Source organism: Halichoerus grypus, chromosome 3 (genome assembly GCF_964656455.1).
Source record: "Halichoerus grypus chromosome 3, mHalGry1.hap1.1, whole genome shotgun sequence".
Taxonomy (NCBI): domain Eukaryota; kingdom Metazoa; phylum Chordata; class Mammalia; order Carnivora; family Phocidae; genus Halichoerus; species Halichoerus grypus.
This window is the reverse complement of record NC_135714.1, coordinates 195,622,082-195,644,691: the sequence shown is the minus strand read 5'-3', so window position 1 is coordinate 195,644,691 and position 22,610 is coordinate 195,622,082. Positions and strand designations below refer to the sequence as shown.

The window sequence follows — 22,610 nt, the reverse complement described above, 5'->3', positions numbered from 1 at the left end:
AGCGTCTGCCTTCGGCTCAGGTCATGATCCCAGGGTCCTGGGATCGAGCCCCGCGTCGGGCTCCCTGCTCCGCGGGAAGCCTGCTTCTCCCTCTCCCACTCCCCCTGCTTGTGTTCCCTCTCTGGCTGTCTTTCTCTCTGTTAAATTAAAAAAAAAAAAATAAAAAATAAAAAATAAATAAATAAATAAAATTGGTCTTCTTAACTCCCTTTGGTTCATCTTCTATTCTCTCCATCAAAAGAAAAATGTTTTATTTCCCATTACTGCTTGCATCAAAACAAACACACATATAAAGATAAAAATAAAAGTGCTGTAATTAATATTCAGAGTTTTTAGAGGGACACAATGATTGTATTGGGTTTTACACATCACTCAGAGATAATGAGGGTGGGTTTTAGTAATTTCATGCTTATGGGTGATTATGTTAACATCATTTTTATTCAGTGTCAATTGGCTTTGTAGTTACGGAATGAAGAGAGTTCATTACTTTTTAAGTCATAGAGTGTTGCTTTTTTGAATTTTTTTTTCCCATATGGAGAAGGGGTGTTAGCCAATGAATTTCCAAGGCTGGTACCTCTAGACCATAAAAGTCGAGCACAATAGAGGCTAGTGAGCAAACCTGAGTGAGGGAAATGGAGCAAAGCCTCTGAGACCCAAGCACAGAGTGCCTGCGTGAATTCACTCAGCACGTGGAAGCTTTAGAATTGCTCAGTCAGAATTTCTGTCTTCATTCCCAATATAAGTAGTGATAAATACTCATATGGAACTCAGGCCCATTGAGGCTGCCCGGTTACTGACGTTCATTCTGGGTCTGGGTCAGCAAATGAAGCATTAAGTGTTTCTACGATACGGTGGTAAAACCCCAAACCTTCTACTCTTTTCAAGCTTTGCCATCTTTAGGGAGAGAAACTCTGCGGAATCACAAAGGCCTCAAATTTACCACTTGTAAACAGCCTTATCTTTCGATGTGGGACTGACGCAGACTTCCGCACAATGCAGCAAGCAGTAACCTGCCCTGGGCACAGCCGTGCTGCGCCGGCAAAAGCGAGAAAATGCTGATGTGCCTTCTTTACGGGTTTTATAGCCTGAAGTTTGAAATATTTCTACCCACACAATTCTGCTGTTGCTCCTTCCCCTTTGCACCCGTCACAGGGCGCCCTGATGTATGCACATGCGTGTCCCCATACACACGTGTATCTAAAAAGAAAGAAGGGGGTGTGTGAGAGAGACTAACACCTATGCATCCACACCCTGCAAAACAAAACCCATCTTTCCTGTAAGAAAACAAAAAAAGGAAATTGCTTAAGTGGCCGTGTCCAAGAAAGCATCAGAGACTTTCAGGAAATAAAAGAATGAAAGAGATGAGAAAAAATCGATCCAGAGAGAGAAAGGAAAGTCTTTCTTTCTTTTAAACAGATGGAGCTTTCTCTTTCAATATCCACCTAATGAAACTTATTTAATGGATAATATTGGCCATTCCAAATGCCGGTGTAGATGTCCGTCAGTCCATGTTGAACACTCAACAATTTCCCGACCCCAGGAGTTTCAAGCATCTGTGTCTTTTACCTGAATAATCATGGGGCACAAATTAAAAGTAAATCATCAATCATCATTAATTATCTGTTCAACGGATGTCTGTACTTTCTTACGCGTTAATCTTCATTAACGCGTAAGAAAGAGAAAGTCCCGGAGGGCAGGCCACATGCCTTTGTGTGTTGTGTGTTTGTCTCTCCAGGACACTCAACCATGCAGAAAAATCGCTCTCTTCACACTGGGAACCCGATACCGCCAGGGCTCTTCCTCTGACGGCTTCCGATTAAATCAAAAGGTTCAATTTGAGCAGCCATGGGCCAGAGCAAGATGCAGGTCTTTCTGTCTGAGATCGTGGTTTTCCATTCCTTGAGCACCTTCTTCAGCACTTGACCTTGCCCTGCAAGACTCGCTGCTTGTGGGAGCCGCGCGTCCTGGAGGAGCACTATAGCTTCTTCCTTCCACATGCGTTTCCCTTCCTCTGTGAGGAGCTGCTCTGAGCAAAAATAACTCTTAAAGAATCCCATTAGCTTCTTTTAGTTCGTGTTAAATAGACACGTAAGTGCTGTCTGGTGTGTAAAAATGGCTTGCAGTTCAGTTACTTGAAATAGTTTACTTGTAAAGGGAAAGGTAAAATGCAAAGCTGTTTTGATGAGCCAGGTAATGAAGGCTCAATTTTTATGCAGAAGCTCCCCAGTTTGCTTGGTGTTCTTTCCTCTACTGAAGGATATAGATGTTCTTGGCATGGGCCATTATAACTCAATGACAAAAGATTAGTTTGTCTACCACAGCGTCCGTAAACACGGGAACCACTTTGTCTTACACTAGCCCCATTGGTAAACCAGTCTCTCACTGTAAATTAGAAGCTGCATTGTTCTTCGTCAACAGTTCATTGTGTCCTTGGCAGCATCCCCTCCCTTATTCCATGCCAGTCATTACCAAGCAAGTATGAAATTGCCCATTCGATCCTGCATCTGCCGAAGGAACCTGAGGAGCTCATGTGGGAAGAATACATTCCTCAGGCTAGCGGCTCTGTCTTAAGGGGAATATATCGTTATACTTAAAATAACAGTATTTTATAAGTTGACGTGATTTCACATCAATGAGAGGGTCTCGCAGAAATCCTAATAGTATTCTTTAGAGCTTGAAGATATTTTGTGCTTATACACAGAGCCCAAGAACGAGATTACTTTTATTATCCATTCTCAAGCTTTTAAAATGTTCTGACATGATTAGAGTAATCTTAAGAAAATTATTCAGTTGTACCCTGATTAGTTAAGCTAATCTCCCAGAAAGAGCCTCCAACCTTTTCTCTAAACATTTTTTTTTCCTTTAAAAATGGTAATTAGAAAAACTGTTGCAATGTATCTTTTATTAGTGGTAGAAACGTGAAGACTCGGTATGTCTTGTTGCACTGAACTGGTATTAGAAAAGCAGCAAATGGGGAGAATTACATAAATTCAGTGTCTGTTCCTCTGTGGGTCTATAGAGGTCTCAGATTACAGTGCAGGGGTGGTTTCTAGAACTACTTTCCAGGGGCAAGGTGAAGACCCAAGTAAACGTGGGGGAGAGTAAGAGGACCAGAGATAAGAACCCATCTCTGATTTGGTTGTAAATGCTGTCTTATTGACAAATCAGTCAGTCTGCACCTTCAGATAATGGGATTGTGCATTCTCTGTACATTCTCCTTCAGTTAATTCTAGAACTTGGTTTACCCGTTCCCAGATGCCTTTGGCCTGCCATGTCTACGGCAAATTGGTAAACTAGCATGGAAATGTATTTCCTTAAAGCAAGCTCTCACTGAGAGGAGAGTATGATGTTCTTCTCCCAAGGATCAGATCCCTTCACAGAGGTCCCCTATGCACCACAAAGCAGTTTTTACCTTCAAAAGTATCAGCGTCCTTTGGTGTACTTAGAGCAAAGCGACACAGAATAATGTCCTACAGGATTCAAACGGTAGCATACAAGAGCTCAATCATCTCTGCAGAGCTTTCATTTGACAAAGAGGGAAAAGGAAACAGGTCTTTGTTGGTTTCTCTTTTTTTTTAAGAAACAAAAGGCCGTCCAATTCTCTTTTCCTTTTCCTCTTCATATTTCACTCCCAGAATTCGACATGGTTTGCTGCGGCAGAAGACAAAGGTGGCTAGCTCCTTTGTCATCCACAAAACACTCACCTTCTTAAAATCATGCAAATCTGTCTTTAGAAAGACTCACCTGTGAAAATGTGGGTGAACAGTACTCACAGTCATTTCTATGGTCTTACTGGTTTTAGGAGCGTGGGATTTTTTTTTTTTTTTTTCATTTCTGCTTTACAACATGAATCCAGATGGTACAATGACTCACTGGTTTATCACAGGACAAGTAGAAATCACATCAAATAAATTAGTGGCTCTTTTCCCTACTGGATTTGTTAGGACAGAGTTCCATTCCAGGAACACCTCTTTCGCAGATACTCATATGCCATTAGAATTAAGAGGGAAAGTTGACCAAGGAGCAAAACTGAACTCAGTTTTCTTTCCTCCTCTTTGGAATGAGGCCTAAGTCTGCAGTCAGCTGTATGTAGTATATGCCCTGATTTAACTACGAGTAAAGAGGCTATTTGATTAATCAGTTCCTAGCAGGTTTTATGCATTAAATTTACTTTTACAAAATCCAAAAGTTATTCTTATCCATACCTCTCAGTTTGACTGATTAATTATCTATGGTTCCCCAGCACATACCATGATCACAGTAATGTTATTTGGAGATATAATCATCAAAGAGCATCCCTTGGTTAGTGTGGTACATGAGAAGGGCATAAATAATGAAACAGAACAGGGGCCATTAATTCGTTCTGTTTTGTTTTCAGTGCTTGGAGGTTGGTTTACTAGGTAGGGGGTACGGAGTAGATGGGGAGTGAGGGGGAGCTGGAGAATGGGGTTTGTGTATCAGAATTTTGCGCTCTGCCTCTCAGCCAGTCCTTCTCCTTGGGCCATAAGCCCTGAGCTCTGGCAAGCCTTGGGGGCTTAGAAGTTCTTACTTTGGCTTGCCAAGCTTTGGGTATTCCTGAGGCACAGAACTCTCATTTGGAACTAAATATGTGCTTATGCAACATCAGATGATTAGAAGAAAGTACTTGGCTATGACTTACATGGTTTACATTTTAACCCATTGTTTAATGCAGATTTTTAAACAGTTTTTTTTTTTTAATTTACAAAGTTGGCATGCTATTGCTAATTAAGGATAAGAACAGAGGGGAAAAGCAAAGCTTTTAAAACCTGTATGCCCTTTCTTTTGATGGGTGTGAAGCGCTGCTAGCTGAGTTCACTTGGCACCTCTACTGTGCATCATTCTGCCCAGATACTCATGTTATATAACATTTATGTCAATAAATTCTGACAGTTTGGTTCTTTATACTATCCCTTTTCCTATTTACATTTTTTCCCCTGTGTTTTCATTTTTACAGAACATGGATATTTCCGTTGTATAGATCTTTTAGAACAACATGATGGTTGACCAGTTTATTGAATCCTGATCTTTTCTCAAATGCAATAGTCAAGGGCTGTGGCCTGGCAGGTGTTTTTACCACATACTAATGTGAGCAGCTGGGTTAGTGCCCTGGGGCAGAACTGAACTGTGCACAGGGCCACTCCTCACATCTCCCTGTGGGTAATTAAGTGGTGTAGTGCTCCAGCCTGCTAGGGAAACGTCAGTCCTACTCTTGGGTTGATTTTTTTTCCTAGTGGAGAAGAGAACAGCAAGATAGGTCTTAACCAAGTAATGCAAGTACAAGACATTTGGGAGAGGCATGTTTTCTAGGAGCTCTACATTTAGCTTTCCTGAGTAGTCCTAAACCAAAATATTCAATTGTAGCATTACTCTAACAAGCCCAGTGAGCAAAGTTCAGAGAATGGAATGCTTCCTTGTTATTTTCCTTTGGCATAGTCTTGAATTTAAGTGGGTGGTCCATTTCCCCGGTTTGAAGGAAACCATTCTTTCAACCTTCTGAAAAAAAAAAATGAATTCTATGAAATCTAATCATGTTTGCTTTATAATTTTAAAACAATTGAAAAGCAAGTAGAGGTGGTGGTGGTGGGGCTGGGGACAAACCAGTTTAAAAAAATTGGTGAGTTGGTCATAAAGACCCCACTGGGTACAAAATGTAAGATCTACCAGAGATATATTTCTGACCCCATCAAATTCATATTTGACAGGAAAAGCAGAATGTTGGTTTTTGGTTTTTGGTTTGGTTGTTGTTGTTGTGGTTGTTGTTGTTTTTCAGGTGTAAATTCCACTTCGGTGGACTTACTTGATTTGTAGCCAGAACCAATTGGGAAGTTTTACAACGTGATTCAAAAGGAAAGCTCAGCCAAATAGGAACAGGTTTTGTCGGATTGCCATTTATTAAAGGGCTTATCTTATCTATCCCTCTGGAGTACCTCAAGAGTCAGAGTATCCCTTGTTCTTTTGCACTTTGTGCAAGTACTTCTTAACAGCGTTTTGAGATTTTGGCGGTGGTGCTCGTGGTGGTAGTAATGGTGTCTATCTACCATTTGTGATTGAGACTTTATAACTAAAGTATTGGTTGAGAGAAACTGAACAATTATTGTGGAGAGAGCTGTTTATAGTTTAACTACAGTTCATTTTCCGTCTGTCTTCTTTGGAGACCCTCTTTCATACTTTCCCTCCTGTGCGTCTGTCTCTGTCTCTGTTTCTCTCTGTATCTCTCTCCATTGGGCTCAGAGCCAATTTGCCTATCTGCCCCTCTTTCTTAGTAGTAGTAAAAACATATTTGTGTAACTATAATTCGGTTCTGAAATAAGCACTAAAATTAAATCCATGGTCAATTGCTGCCTCCTTTGTGATCTAAAGACCCTCCCTGGTGATGCTCCTTGCTCAAGAGGCTTAGCCCAAGATTCCTGAGTTTACCCTTGCTGCAACTCGCCCCCTGACCTCCTGCAACCAGCACTGTTGTTTGCGGAGAGAGCTCAGCGGCTGGGGCCACAGTTGCTTGAGGTTCCAATCTACAAAATGTGCCCCTATTTCCATTAATGTCTGTTTCCTTTGGGAAACGTTAAATGTGATTTTCCAAGTGAAAAATTTTAGAGGTGCCTGACCAAACTGGTTTTCTAATGACTTTGTGTAAATGGATTTCCTGTTAAGTGTTTTGTTTTATCTATCTGGAGATGCAATGGGTTAAAAAGCTGAAATACTCTGTAGCAGGTTTTTTTTTTTTTTTTCGTTATAAAAGTATAACATTGAACTTTTGCAAAACAGCCATATAGATATAAATATATGTGTGTGTATGTATTCAGAAGAAAATAATAATAAAAATATTTTTAATTCTCCCACCAAGAAAGTTACATTTTACATTGTGTTACATTTGCTCGCACTCTTTTTTTAATGTAATATATGTACCTACACTTGGCATTTTAGTCTATAAAGCCATTTGTAGCTCACCTTTCTTTTCATTTAAACTTATATCATAACTACTTCTAAACTAAGTTCTTCAAAAATGTGATTTTAATGGCTGAATAATATCCCATTTTGAGACTATACCACAATGAACTGAAAAATTATCTTTGTACAAAGAGGGTTAAAATGAGGAAACTTGTACATAAAGTTTTATGTATCTCTCTGACTACTTTTTAAGGAAAAAAATGGAAGTATTTTGTCAAATGAAAACCTGTGGTTTCAAATATGTTATTTTCACAAAGCAGATATTTAATATATGCATTTCCTGTATTGGGCTTTTACTTTTTTTGGCATATATTCCACCTAATATCGTATTTAAAAACAAAGCTATCTAATTTCTACAAAGGAGTCATTATAATAAATGACTTTCAGGACAGCTATTGATATGTTTTTTTCTTCCTAATCCTAAAGAAATAAGATTCTTGCCTTTACCAAAAATAAATATCATAAGTTCTACCTTGATAGCTAGAAAAGCTAACTTCCAGCATAGTGCTAGACTTGAGGTAAAATTCAAAAGATGTAGTGATAAGATTTATGATCTTCTCATATAAATGTGGCTCACAAAGTATAGGAAAGTCTAAATTACTGACATCCTTACTATGTAACAACACTAATAATGGCTAATACACTGAATTTCTACTAATGTCAGACGCTGACGTGCTTTTTATGCATTAAATCATTTACTACTCATAACAATCCTGTGAGGTAGAATGGCTTAATAACCCCATTTACAAATAGGGAATGTGAAGGTCAGGGAGGTGAAGTAACCCTTCTAAAAAGATACCCAACAATTTATGGAGGGACAGTATTCAATCCCAGGTCTAGCACAGGGCACCTGCGCCCTTCCCCTCTACACATCGCTGCCCCCTAGCGTGAGTGTGCATACACACGCCCAGTGTCCATCCACCCAGGGGCTGCTCATTCAGAGATGACTTTGGAAGGTCTTCTATTTTATAATACAGCGAAGAGCTTATGACTACACATACACTCACACATACAGATGCACATATATGTATAAATACATACATGTATATATATTTGATATAAATGCATGTGTATGTTTGACTATATGAGTAATATAAATATAAAAGAAATATATATATACAGATATATATATTACATTTGATGTTTAAAGAGCTTTTGCTTACACTTTCCTGTCAATGAGGAACGCACAGCAGAGATTACTGAACCCATTTTATAGGGGAGAAAACAGGCTTGGAGAGGTTAAAATAGCTTACTGGATGTCCTGCAGTGAGGAGAGGCAGAATGGGGATTAAAACCAGATCTTCTGACTGTTAGTCTAGCGCTCCTTCTCCTCACCTTATACCAGCAGCACCTCTCCTAAAGTGTCTGAAGACATGAGCAGAAACCAATGGGAAATAATAAGGGCAAGGAAGAAAGATCTGCCGTTATATATGTAGATCTAGAAAACTCTAGAAGAGAAGGGAATGGAGGAGCTGCTCTCTGAAGATGACAGTATAGTGTTAACAGATAATGGAGAAGGAAAACCTACTCATTTTTTTTTTTTCTTGCTTCCATTCTCCTCAGTAAGAAGGATTAACTTCAAACAGAAAACTTAGGGAAGATAGAGTGAGCGATGTAAATATTAAACGCATAAATCCTTTCGCGAAACAAGAGAACATACAACTGACAGCCTAAGATAAATATAATCACATTTGGTTGGGGGGAGGATCATTGTTACTAATCTCAGTATAATATTAATTATTTCTAATGCCGCCAGTCAGAGAAATAGGCGCTGTTCTATTACCTCACCTGGCAATGAAGATGGTGCTCACTGACCGGATAACGTGAGACCACAGGCATTGTATTTACACTGAGTCACTCACTGGCCCGTTCAGCCTCCCCTGTGGTTGGGGACAGACATTTGTGAGGCAGGCACTTGGGTCAGAGTTCAGTTGGCGCAGTGCTCTCTGTACATAGTAGGTGCTTGAAAAATATTTGCCGAACTAAGTAGAATTGGACTGAACTCTTTCATGAGGTTGTTCATGCACAGAAGTTCCCTTTCTCTAAAATACCACCTTCCTACAGGGCCTTAAGAAAAGACCAAAGTCACTCAAATTTTGTCCTAAGACAAAGAAAACAAATAATCATTACAAATAGGGCACATACAAAAACATTTTGATAGCACTAAGACTTGCTCTTCTCTTAATACTCTGATCTTGGGAAACCAGAATAATAACTGTGTACAATTACATTTTAATTTATGCTCCAAATGAAAAAGTACTTTAAAAAAAAAAAGTAGCATTTTAAGTGTCAGAGGAAAAGCATATTAAACTATTATTTCTTTCTCAGTGATCATAAAAACATGCATTCTGAAATCAGGACAGCTAGATGCTTAAAAGCCCTACATATAGGGTAATAAATAAGATGAATGAATAATTGAAATTTTGCATTATGTGGCACCAATAGATTAATTTTTACAAGGGAACTTATTTCCAGTAATGATCTTAGGAAGTGATCTCTCATTAGTAGCTGTCAGTGAATGGAGGAGGCGGCCAGCCTTCACTACATAAAATGAGGCAACAGAGCTGAATTCACACAGATTTCTCTTAAGAAGAATATCTTACAGGTAACTCATATCCACTCTAACAAGCCAAGCTGATCCTGAGGTACATCTTGCTGACAGTACATAAAAAGTCCCCCCTTTTCTTTTCATTGTTACCAAGCATAGAATTTGTGAATTCACGCAACTGTTAATGAGTTTTAAGGGGTACTTAATGCACAACATGGAAAATAATGCATCTTCTTTTCCAAATTCTGTAAAAATTTAATCCTCAAAACAGACATAACCATAAAAATAAAATTGATCTTTAATGGATGTTGATTCAACAACAAAGATATTGCCTATTCAAACGTCAGATTCTTTGGAGGAGTGAATTTGTTGTGTGTGCACGCACACATGTGCATGTGTGTGTGTTATGTATTTCTAAAAATTGAACTGGTCTAAGAAATTATAATTCCTCGTAAGGCCTACAAATGCCATTCCCATTTGTGTTCACAAATTAGAAGTAATTTCTGCTACTCTTTTCTCCCTCTCCCTCCCTCCCTCCACCCTCCCTTCCTCCCCTCTTTCTCTCCCTTCCTCTCCCTCTTTCTCTTTCTTTTCCTCCCTCCCTCTTGCTCTCTCTCTCTCTCTTTTATGTCACTCCTAATTGTTCAGGTCTTACTCTGATATCATTCTTACTCTGATACCATGACTTTCGGAGTGTATCATGCCTTTTTATACATAATGAGTGACTATTAGCATCAATTTTTATTACATTCCAAATAGCCATCAATTTCTCCTTCAATTACATGTTTAAATGTCATGTGGTTATTTTCTGCCTCGTGGATTAGATAGTAATCAGAACCAGAGTGACTTTAACTTGAACTGAGCCATAGAATAAAAGTGGCCTGAATTATAGGAAGAAGAAGTGGGAAAATAAATATTTACAGTAATTGTCTGAAAAGAAAGAATAGGTTGGTGCAGGAAAGGCTTTCAAAGACAAAAGTGCCAGAGGAAAGCTCTGTCTTCCTCAATTCTTGTCTTAGCCTTGGCACTAAGACAACCATCTATGTGTCAAGTGTCAAGAGACTTATGCATACATGTTCCAGAGTCTATGTTTGCTGGTTTTCTTGGCCCCATGCTCTTTCTGTCATGGGCTCTACCTCTTTCAGAAGGGAGCACAATAAAGGCCCCATGACATTATGTTTTAAATCATGAGTTTACACATAGGTTGTGAACTGTAGCAAATTATTTGAGCACCCACCAGTTCCAGATCCTGTTGAAAGCTCTGGGAATACAGCAAACAAGACAGCTGGGATTCTTACTTTATGGGGCTTTCAGTATAATGGGGAAAAAAGACATTAAACAAATAATTACAAATGTTTAGTGCTGTGGAGGAGAAGCCCAGGCTGTTATGGAAATGTAAAATGAGGGACTTCTCCAGGTGCGTGTGAATGTATTTGCAGGGGGGTTAAGGGGGTGGGGTGTACAGAAAGCTTCTCGGAGGCGCTGTCACTCAGGCAGGAACCTGGAGGAGGCAGAGTTGTTCGTACTGTGTCATTGGTGTTCAGTTCTCAACCCCGAAACATGCCACTCACTTAGACCATGATATAAGGCTAGGGACCACCCCTGCGGTTGCACCTGGCCCGCTTTGCATGACTGTTCACAGGTGTCTCTAGGAGTTAGCTAGCTGCTTAGCAGAATTAGATGGGGAGATGTTGATGGGGAAGAAAAATAGTATGGAAAGAAGAGCATTATGTCTTTGAGGTAAAAGAAAAATGTGTCATAGAAGTAGACAGTGGCTGGAAAAGAAAGCAGGGACCCAATGGCTGAATGGCGCACGCACTGTTATGGCTTTATCATTTTGTACTAAAGAACTGGACAGCCATTGGTATGAAATGCATTGAAAATGTTACTCAGATTTAAGATCTAATTGCAGGAGGGCAAAATGGGACATGGAGACTAGGAGTGAGACTTTTCTACCAGTTATGGTGAGAGCAGACTGTGGCTGGGATTATGACCATGGCAAATTCCAACCATATTAGGAAGTAGAATGCACTGTACCTGGGTGTGGGAGGTAAGAAATAGGGACAAGTCAAGAATGACAATGAGACTCCTGGCTTGGACCATATCCTGAAATAAGGCATAATGGGGGTCAATTTTTGAGATGTTGAGTTTTAGGTGTTGATGGGACAGACAGATGGAAATATTGAAGAGGAAACAACAGCTGGTTCTGGAGGGAAGAAGAGAGATCTTGGTTAGAGATATAAGTTTTGCAATAAAATGTCCTGTTTGAGTACATTAAAATCAAGACTTTCTGAGTGTACCTCTATTAGCAAAAGTAAAGGGATTAGAAATCAGTACTATTAAAATACTTCAGAGCTTTCTGAAGCCCACATTAAGTAGAGAGGAAACTTCTATATTCAAGTAGTTTCTTTTTTAAACAAGAATGATTATGAATGGCTCTATAGTTTTCCATGTGCTACATTTTTTAAACCTGTCCCTTATGTTACAATTTATTTAATTTATAGCATGTAATATGTTTTCACCCTTTCATTCTGTATATAAATGTCTGCTTCTTTGATGATTTCCTTAAAATTGTTTTTAGGTATGATAATCATTTGTTAAAGACTTTAATGTATTTCCAAAATTCTCTCCATCACCACTTTACTGATCGAAACTACCAACACCATTACATGAGCATGTGAGGCAAAGACTTTTCAGCCCAGGGTTTTAGGGGAGAGGATTTGTGACCAATGATTTTACTAGAGCTAATCTCTCCTTTTAAAGTTCCTTTGTTCAGGGGCGCCTGGGTGGCTCAGTCGTTAAGCATCTGCCTTCGGCTCAGGTCATGATCCCAGGGTCCTGGGATCGAGCACCGCATCGGGCTCCCTGCTCCGCGGGAAGCCTGCTTCTCCCTCTCCCACTCCCCCTGCTTGTGTTCCCTCTCTCACTATGTCTCTCTCTGTCAAATAAATAAACAAAATCTTTAAAAAATAATAATAATAAAGTTCCTTTGTTCCTGGAGCACTCCTTTAGCAGGGTAGGACACCAAGGGGAAGAATCAAGTATATGGAGGCTGGCACAGGCAATTCCTGTGGTTCTCCCTCCCGCCCAGTCTCCTTCCTCTCTTCTCCAGCTAGCCCCAGAACACTAGGCACAAGAGAGCCTTCAACTACTGCCAAACCTACAGGGTATTTCTGAAATCCTGTTAAAACAACTTGTTTGCATGTTTACCCCTCTGCCTTTATTTTTTTTTTAACTTTTTATTTATTTCCTAGGCATAGATAGACCTTCACTCAGACCCATTCTTTCTTGTTTTTTACATCCATTCCAAACTCTTCCTTGTTGGATCCACTAGCACAACCTCCCCTCTTGGGTTTGCCATTATCACTGACAACTTCAGCCACTGTTGTTATCACTGATAGGAACAAGAACCTGTGGTAAACTCTGAAACATAACCCCGAGCCCCGGAACACAGTGAAGCCAACAGGATCACAGATGGTCTAGTGAATGCTCCCAAATCATTCTGAGATTCACACCAAGACTTAGAGTAGAGAATCAACTGGTTAACTTTAATTTAGAAACAAAGTTATATACATGTAACAGAAATGTGAAAAGGATTGCATTCAGGATGTTTGTAGTTATAGGAAATTGGTGTAAATCTTAAACAAGAAGGCTTGAACTCCTTGTCGGAAATGGCCAAACATATTTAGCAGCTAATTGTGAAACCCAACAATGAAGATAACATTCTCAAGTAAGATTTTTTTTTTAGTTCCTTTAGTGGCCATGTGATCTCTATAGCAGATGGTGACTTTCCCTATAGTCTTCTTTCTCCCCCTAATACCCTCCCCTTCCCCTCTTGGTACCCTTACCTTGGCTGTTCCTGAAATGTGTTACCCTCGCCTTGGCTTGAGCAACGTCTACTAGATTTTTTGAGTTTTAGTGTCAATTTCTCAGGAGAGTTTTCCAAAATGCCCAGAGCGGGAAAGATTTTTTGAGGTATACCCCCAGAACCCCTGGGAGTTCTTTCATCACATTTGTCGCACAGATTTAGACCAGAAACTGTGTGTAAATACTCACCCCCAACGCACACACGCACTCACACTTGTACTGTTTTCCCACCTTGCTCTGTTGAATCTGCCCTCCAGTCTGTGAATGATACCCTAGGCAGGTCCCATATTTGTTCAGACATTTTGGATACTAAAACCCAGACCAGTCCTTGAAACTTCCAATCCTGGATCTTATTGAAAACTTCCCTCCCCTCTCTATTGGGCTCCAGCTATTTGCTGAAGATGAGGGCCTGTTGGTTGCAGAAGACACAGCTTGAACACTCTCCCAGCTGGTAATGTCTGCCTCTCTGACTTACCCTACTGAGCTGCCCATGTCTTTTGATGGCCTGACTTCAAGTGCCATCTCTTTCATGGGATATATTTTTGGATGTCTTAAGTGTCTGGGGACAGCCTCCTGGAGTCCCAGTTTGTGCCAACTCTAGTGGTACCTCCTCTCTCCGCTTAGCTGTCAGTCAGTAGTGAACAGTGTTTCACCAACAGACTCTTGCTTCTGAGGCTTCCTGATCTACCAGTTGACCTTCTCAGGAGCTGGGGTCGGTGGTGTTCAACATCAACTGAGCTTTGCTGTGTCCATGTCAGGGACTCATGTAGTCATCATGCATGACTAAATACTGGCCATGCACCCTGCTCCTTCCCACTGCCCCTCCAGTGATCTTGTCCTCTGTTCATATAGGCACACAGGCTGGTCAACCTCATGACCAAGCTATTATCTCTCTCCTAAGGCAATAACCTGCAACTGGTACCCTCAGCCTTGTAGTCTATATTTACCAAATAAGCAAGGTAATCCTGTGATAATGGAAGATAGAGCACCCTGGTATTCATCTCATTTCAAGTAAAAGATTTTTTACAAAGGCTTACAGGGCCACGTGATTCAGCCTCACCAATCAATGGCCTAATCTGCTCCCACTTTGCTCTAGCCACATTGGCTTTCTCAGTGCTCCTCAAACATGCCAAGCCAGTCTTGCCTCGGGACCCATGCACTTTGTTTCCCCATCTGCCCCGATGTTCTCCTATTACCTGCCTGGCTCAACCCCACTTCCTTACACTCCGCCTAAACATCACCTTATCACAAGTCCTCTTCAACCACCCACATTAAATGTCAGTCCTCAGATCCACTCAGCTGCTTTGTTTTTCTTTGTAACAGTTATCACCACTTGACATACTATGTGTTTATTTCCCAGCTCTATAAACCATGTACACACCAACACATAAACATATAAAAAAGTTAGCTTCATGCACGAGGTCAGAGACTTTGCTTTGTTCGTCTTGGTATTTTCTAGTGCTTAGAAAAATTTCTAGCAGGTACATGGTAGGTATTTAATATTTAGTTTGAATGAATGAATAAGTAAGTCCACTAATTAATAATCAGTAAATCTATTTCCTAAGTAGATATTTGAAGCAGAAAATGGAATGCCTGCCCCCCTTTATGCACAAGTCACACTAATATCCACCTGGCTTTAGCTACAATGATGGCTCACCCTCTTCCACTCGGGAGCACTGCATTCCCCACAGGCAGAGGATCCCCAACCACCTTCTTCTCTGCCCAGTTCTCTCCTTACATATCGTGGGATGAGTCAGTAAGACAGGTTTGACGGCCTCTTATCAAACCCTGGGGGAGGGAGAAGTCTGACTCTAATTGTTGGCTCCTCCTGGAGCTATTTTTTAAATTAAGGGTATTTGTCCCTATAGTTCTCAACTTTCGGTATTTAGCTATATTTCCAGAATAAAGAAGAAAAAAAAAATCCTACTCAACATCTTATCACAGATTTATAACTACTTGCAGTATGTCCCCTTTAACTTGATTGTATAAAACGTGAACTAAAAAAACGTAGCTGACTTATTTGTTCCATATTCCCATATGCCCAGCAGGGGTCCTAGTATATATTAGGGGCTCAGTAAATACAATCTTCTGAGCCTTCCTACTTAACATCAGTTATCTTTCAACTTCCACCAAGTAGATGCTCCATTTTTGGCTTTGTTTGCTTTGTTTCCATTTTAAAGTCACTGCTGCCTTCTGGATGGCCTCTGCACTTCTTATTCCTGCATGAGGGGTAATTGGGATGCTTGGCCATTATGAAGGTCAGCAATGATTTATATATCCTGAGCAAGCTTCTCCCTCCCGCCTCCTCTTAAGTGACAAATTCCGCCAGAGCTCTCTGAGATGACATTACTGCAGTGCCTCCAAGAGAAGAGCATTCTTGAATTTCATCACGATAGATTCACATTTTCAAAAAATATATACATGAGAGTCAGAGATATTGTCACATCAAATAAAAAAAGGGATTTCATCCTATGGCACCATCAACTGCCATTTGAGTGATAAGCAGTTCTGATAGAAACTGTTAAATTAGAAATAAATCTTCATCTTCCCAATTGAGGAAGTGGTCAATTTCTTTATCTCTGCCATGTCATTAGTTCTTTAGACACTGGGGCCATTGAATAATTTGATTCGTCTAGGACACTCCATAGCATTAGTAGTTAATACATCTTTGAAATAGCTTTCATTATTCTGTACTGCTGGTAGGTTCTGGTCACAGAATTATTCAATAAAGGATATCTTTACAGAGTAGGCACATGATTTTTTTTTTTTTCCAGTGGACTAAAAAAGGGCAGTGTTTCATGAAAGTACTGAATTAATTTGTGATAAGAAATATGGAACAAGGAAATAGGAAGGGACCCTGGTGAACTCTACTCTGTGTTACAGATTGCCTTATAAAACCTTAATCAGACCTTCATCAACTTACTAACTCCAGATAAGTCAACTGGTGCTGATAAAGTAAAACTTCCCTTTAACAAGTAAAGAGAATTGTTTTTAAAGGTGATCAAACTTTATATGTTTATATTTGTCTTTCTGAAGTGGGTTCAAAGTCCTTTATAAACCTCACTGTCCTCTAAGAGAGGCAGAGAAAGATGACCGTTTCCCAAAATACTAAGGCACAGCCAGGTTGGGCTTTCGTTAAGAAAGGGAGTCTACCGCAGGGTCAGAAATCGCTTTCAAGTTTCCTGACTCCTGCTTTAATGGTCAAGTCAGATCCTATATTCCATTATGACTACGGTTTACACTGGGAATTTGACCAAGTATTTTCTGAGAAGAACTTCTACATGAGACATTCTGCCACTACATATGCATTATAATTTACAGATGTAAAATAAGCTAGAAGAGAAGAAATTGGCAGAGCATTCAGGTCCTTGTAAAAATGTGAATGAGTCTGTAAATTTCACTAATTGAAGCCCATTGAAGGAAGGCCCAGTCTGAATTAATAAGACTGGATTCTGACATCCTATAAGTGAATTGGGTTAATGCTTCAAAGTACACCAAGAGAAAAGAATATAGGAGTTGGCTGAGTCCCTAAGCATATTTTATATTCCAAACACTATATTAGCAACTTTGTCTATAAGATTTAATAACGTGTAAACTCCATGTGATGTAAATGCTGTCACCTTCATTTTAAAGTTTAGGAAACAAAGGACCAGAGAAGCTAAGTGATTCCCCTAAGGTCACACAGCTAATAAGAAGAGGTGGTGGCTAGGAAAATCTGTCTTCTGCTGCCCTATACCACAGCCAGTAACACAAAAACTGAAGTTAATCAGTGCAGCAAAGACAAAACCCAATCCTTGTCTACACCAATTTACCAAAACTAGCACATTTATAATTAGATTTTTATGCATAAATGCTTAATGTAAAACTACTTGAAACATGACTTATGTTAGGAATTGGAAATATATTCTTTGTATTTTAAGGGACTGGAGGTAGCGAAGGTTCTGGGAGTGATATACCTGGTGGATTTTTTGTTTCAGCCCAGGCTGTGTCATAATTAGAAGAATCAAAATTACAGGGCATGCATGATATTTTCAATTCTATACTTGCTGGGTCTTCTAAGAAATGGGCAAGGATACAAAAGGGAAAGAGCACAGATACCATGAAAGATAATATTTGAACTGTTAAAACTGTTCTTTAACTCTTTGTCCACCATATTTGTTTTAATTACTAGATTAAATTGGCCTACTCATTCAACAAGACTGGGGCCTCCCTGGCTTAGAGCAAGCCTGAGACGAATAAGCTCGAATCCTTCATTCTTCCATTCAGTCACTTATGTCTTTAATGAAGCGTCCATCTAATCAATGCACTAGCAGGCACTTGAATACAAAGATGAATGAGACAAATATTGGAGTTCACTGTAAAAGGGATGGGATGAGCGCAGAGAAGGCAGTGGTTCATAGAGTGAAAGGCAATCACAATGTGGTGTGAAGTAATCTACAGGATGAACCTGGAGCATCTTATGGTTCCAGAAAGTAAGGAGATACTAAAAACAAAACAAAAGTCTATGATGGGGATATGTGAAGGCCTCTAGGAGCCAACTAAAAGTGTTCCCAGTGGCCAAAGCTGGAAGAATTTGAGCAACAAAATAAAGCAATAAAACAAAGCAATATTGGATTATAGCCCAAAGTATAAAGTACATATCCATGAGTCATAGGGATATGGGTAAATGACTAGATAGATAAATAGATAGATACAGATAAATCTCCTGTGGAGAAATTTGTAAATATTTTATGTAGTTACTCCCATTTAAGTAGGTAAAACACAGTGTCCCACTCCTTAAGTGTGGGCTGTGCTTGGACATTTTCAAAAAAAAAAAGAATGACTTTACAGTGGAGAAAACTAACAAGCCTATATTAAGCCAGGCAGTAAAGGTTAACATCAACAGTGATAAGTCATGGTAGCGTGTACCCTTGATAGGATGTGGTGAGAATGGCACTTTACCTTTGTGGTCTTCTTTCCAAAACACATTATCCCAGTCTCATGATGAGAAAAACAACAGACAAATCCCAACTGAGGGACATTCTGCAAAACACCTGACTAGTATTCCTAAAATTCTCAAAGTCATCAAAAATAACAAAAGTCTGAGAAGCTGTTACAGCCAAGAGAAACCTAAGGAGACATGATGACTACATGTAATGTGGTATCCCAGATAGGATCCTGGAACAGGAAAAAGGACATGAGGGAAAACTGAGGAAATCTAAGTAAAGTATGGACTTGAGTTAATGGGAAGGCATCATTATTGGCTCATTAGTTGTGACAAACACACTATTTAGTGTGAGAAACTGGATGTGGGGTATAGAGGAACTCCCTGTACTATTTTTACAATAATTCTGTAATCCTGAAACTGTTCTAAAAGCATGTTCATTGTAAAGTTTGTGTTTGATAATGCTTATAAGAGAGGAATCCATTAAAATATATGAATTCAAAGTTCAAAATCTAGAGCAATTGGGCAGCTACTCAAAATTCACTGGTCAAAGGCAAATCGAATTAGAAACCTGCTCTTGAGTTTATGTTCACTGCCGATTGATTGGCTTCACTCTGAGTCATTCAACTCTGCTTTGGTGTATGATTTGGTAACCTGAACCCCCTGTTAAGAAATTAATAGTAATAATCAGCCTCATTGTATCCCTTTGCTACAGCATATGAGAGAAGGAACAAAATGTCAGATAGCAAGGATGATCGTCCAACAGCTGGCCTGTTTCTCTTATTCTTTTAGCTCCTCTCTTTCCAGGAACCCCAACATCTGGGTTGATAACTACTGGGATGCATCACCAGAACACAGTTATTAAACATTCAGAACAGCAGCTCTTTCTACCATGCAACGTCGTCACTTTAAGGATTACTTTGGCTGAAGATAATTTTACCATAAGAAATCATTTGGGGCCTCTAGTTCTAGAAGAAAGTCTAGATCCCCTCACTACTTCCTGTTTGCTGCAGTTTCAGATGAACTGTTTGCCTGGGTTCACAAATTAGAAGCTTGATACTTAGTATCAAAAGATGAGTCCTCGCAGAAAGATGCCACCTGTCAGTCATTTGTTGAGTATCAATGACATGGCAGGCGTTCCTAGAGTTGCTGAACAAGGGTGACTTAGAAACCCCTCCCTTAAATTTCAGTGTGGAAAGACAATAATAATGTAAAGCAATAAGACATTTCATATTATTATGGATGCTGTGAAGGAAATAAAATGGAAAGTAACTTTGAGTAGAGGCCTAAAGGATGACAAGGAGGCATCCAAACAAAGAACTGGGTGAAGAGCATTCTAGAGGCCCAAAGAAGTGCAAAAACCAAGGGGCATCTGGGTCGCTCAGTCGGTTAAGCGTCTGCCTTCGGCTCAGGTCGTGATCCAGGAGTCCTGGGATCAAGCCCCTTGTCGGGCTCCCTGTTCCGTGGGGAGCCTTCCTCGGGATCTCTCTCTCTCTCTCTTTCTTTCTCATGAATAAGTAAATAAAATCTTAAAAAAAAAAAAAAAAGAAGTGCAAAAACCCAGAAATGGGGACTCACTTGATATGGAGAACTGGAATTCAGGGAGTTAATTCTGGTCAGCTTGCAGAAGTAGCATCTAAATCCTGCATAGAAGGTCCCTTAGGCCACGGTAGAGCATTTGGGTTTTACCCTAGGAACAGTATGAAGCCAGTAAAGGGTTTGAGTAGTAGATCTGATTTATAACTGTGAAGGAATGCTGGCAATTCTCTGAAGAAGAGGTTGTAGGGGAAGACAGGACAGCATTAAGAAGCTATTGAAGTTGCTCTGGAAAGAGACAATGGTAAGTTAGATTAGGAACGTGAAAGTGGGGATGAAGAGAAGAGGATATATTTAGAACTAATAGGATTGCAGATGGATTAGGTGTGGTAAATGATGGAATAAAGAATAACTCCTAGGTTTTAATTTTACCTGGAAAATTTTAATTAACTGGCTTTGCCTAGATTTAGATGACTGAACCCAATAATAGCAGAAGAACTGATTCATTTAAGAGCACGTCTAAGGTCTCCAGCCTTTGACCTCCTACGAAAAGTATATTCTCTTGTCATAGCAAATTTCAAATATCTCTGCACGTTAGAGTAAGGTGAAACAATCTAGGTATTATTTTGTGAGAAGCCTTTCATCATTGAAGAATGTCAAGGATGCTACCATCCCCTACCTCCATCTACCTGTCAAACTGGATCATCTATAGACTCTATGCACTGCCTAGCCCTATCCCCTCCATCCAGCCAACACTCAACTGCACTCAAATCCATTTGAGTGATTTTGAGTGCAAGCTTCAGAAGACTATCTACTACCAGATTTGGAGAGGCAACTGCAAGATTTGATATACCTAGAGAGTTAGAATCCCAAATATTTTTCCTAGATTCGATCACATAAAATATATGCCCATTTTCTCTTTTCTTTCTCTTTCTCTTCATATTTTTCCAGAAATTTCTTCATTAGTATCTACTCAAATTCTAGTCCTCATTTAGCTTGAGATTGGGCATGTTGTGTCACTGGGCTTGCAAAGTTTTTGGGCTAAGTCTGGGGCTCTCAGAGAATGCAGAGAAGAGGTAGGAGGGGCCAAAATGGAGGAGGAGAAGGACTGGATGGTAGGGAAGAGCAAAAAGGCTTTAAGATGCGGATTTAGGCATTGTCTCAGCAGCTTTTCATTAAAGGTACTATCAGAAGATCGGATTTCTCAGCCCAAAGCTCTTTCTGACTTAATGTCTGAAGGATTTCTTTCTGCATGATGACCAGCTCTCTCAGTTTGCTTTGGACTATGCTATTCTGACTCCAACAATGCTGATCCGTAGCCTGCCTTTGTCCAACAGCCCTCTGCTGTCAATCACCTGCTGTAGGTCAAGCTTAATCTGAACTTGCCTACTGCCAGATCTTATCAATTCAACATGTGGTTGAGAATCGGTTATAAAACAGGAACTGGCACCCCAATTTTCCCAATCTGGTTCCCAGAGAAACAGAATTTTTCATAAGTGAATCTTTAGCGTCTTTATATTAGGCTGACAAAACACAAGTGTTCGTGTCCAACATTTTTTTATGACTATAAATATATATGTTCTTTCTTAACCAGAATATTTCAACAAAGATGTAAACAACAGACTATCTTAAAACACTTACTGTAATTATAAATTCTGCTTAAATAATAAAAAAAAGTATGATCTTCCTGAAGTTTCCATTTTAGGGTGGCATGAAAGAATATCAGTCTATCCAGTCAACTGAATATTTACACATTCTTTAAAAGTGTGGTGAGAACAGAAATGAGGAAAGGCAATAGTCAATGAGGTAACTTAATTTTTTTAAATAGATTGAACAAATTAGTTCATTATTGCTTTTAGTTCTAATCCTGATACACTGGGATACCAAACTGGTATCGAAATTGGCTAAATAGCCAAACATGGTGAATCATTTCTTCAGGTCATATCAAGATAAAAAAGATACAGAGATATCTATTCTATAATAATAAATTTGTAACTATAAATAACCACTTGCCAGGAGTGTTTCATATTTTTTTCTTTTAAAAATAAATGAATTTTTGATTCGTAGCTGAATAGTTAAGGTAAAATGAAAATCTGACTTTTACTTAATATTTTAAAATACAGTCTTTTGCCTTAATATACTTCAAAAGGATTTTTTCGTTCAGGATTAAAAAAAATAATATTATATGTAACTACCTCTCAATTACCCACATTTGGAAAACTCACAATGACAATTCTTCATAGAAATGTTTAATCCCTGTCTAACTTACCCCTGCCACCCACTTCTGGGTTGCGCCCTACTGCTGTCATTTGGCATGTGCTCAAGGAATGGAAACATATTTTAATATTAGTTCTAGCAAAGCATTAGCAGGAAGGTGAACGTCCCAGGGAAAATTCACATAGCGTATTTGAAAGTAAAATATAAAATGGTTTTGGATTATCAGTACCGCCCTGGGTTCCATTCGGACATATAATTGAGAATCGCCTATGGTACTGTGTTCATAAGCTCTGTACCATGCGTAGTCCCTGGGAGAAAAAGAAAAAAGAAAAAGATTTCTGAAACACAAATTACAATAAGGAAGCCGGAAAGTGTGGTAGAAACAGTGGGTCTTCATAAAGACGGAGCTGGAGCTGACAAATGTTTTTACTTTTTTCTTTTCCATGAGAAGATGAAGTTTTAAATGATATGCAGCTAGAAGCAGATGAAATTATAGCTCTGAGACACTTTATAATTCTGAAACAGATATGTGATTGATTGCAAGGTGGC

The 22,610-nt window shown here is 39.4% G+C and overlaps 1 long non-coding RNA gene across 1 annotated transcript in view; it reads left to right on the top strand.

Annotated features, from left to right (window-relative positions):
• LOC118528435 (uncharacterized) overlaps positions 1-22,610 on the top strand; it is a 1,879,419-nt gene that overhangs the window by 1,400,206 nt on the left and 456,603 nt on the right. The gene's annotated exons all lie outside the window — the stretch shown is intronic.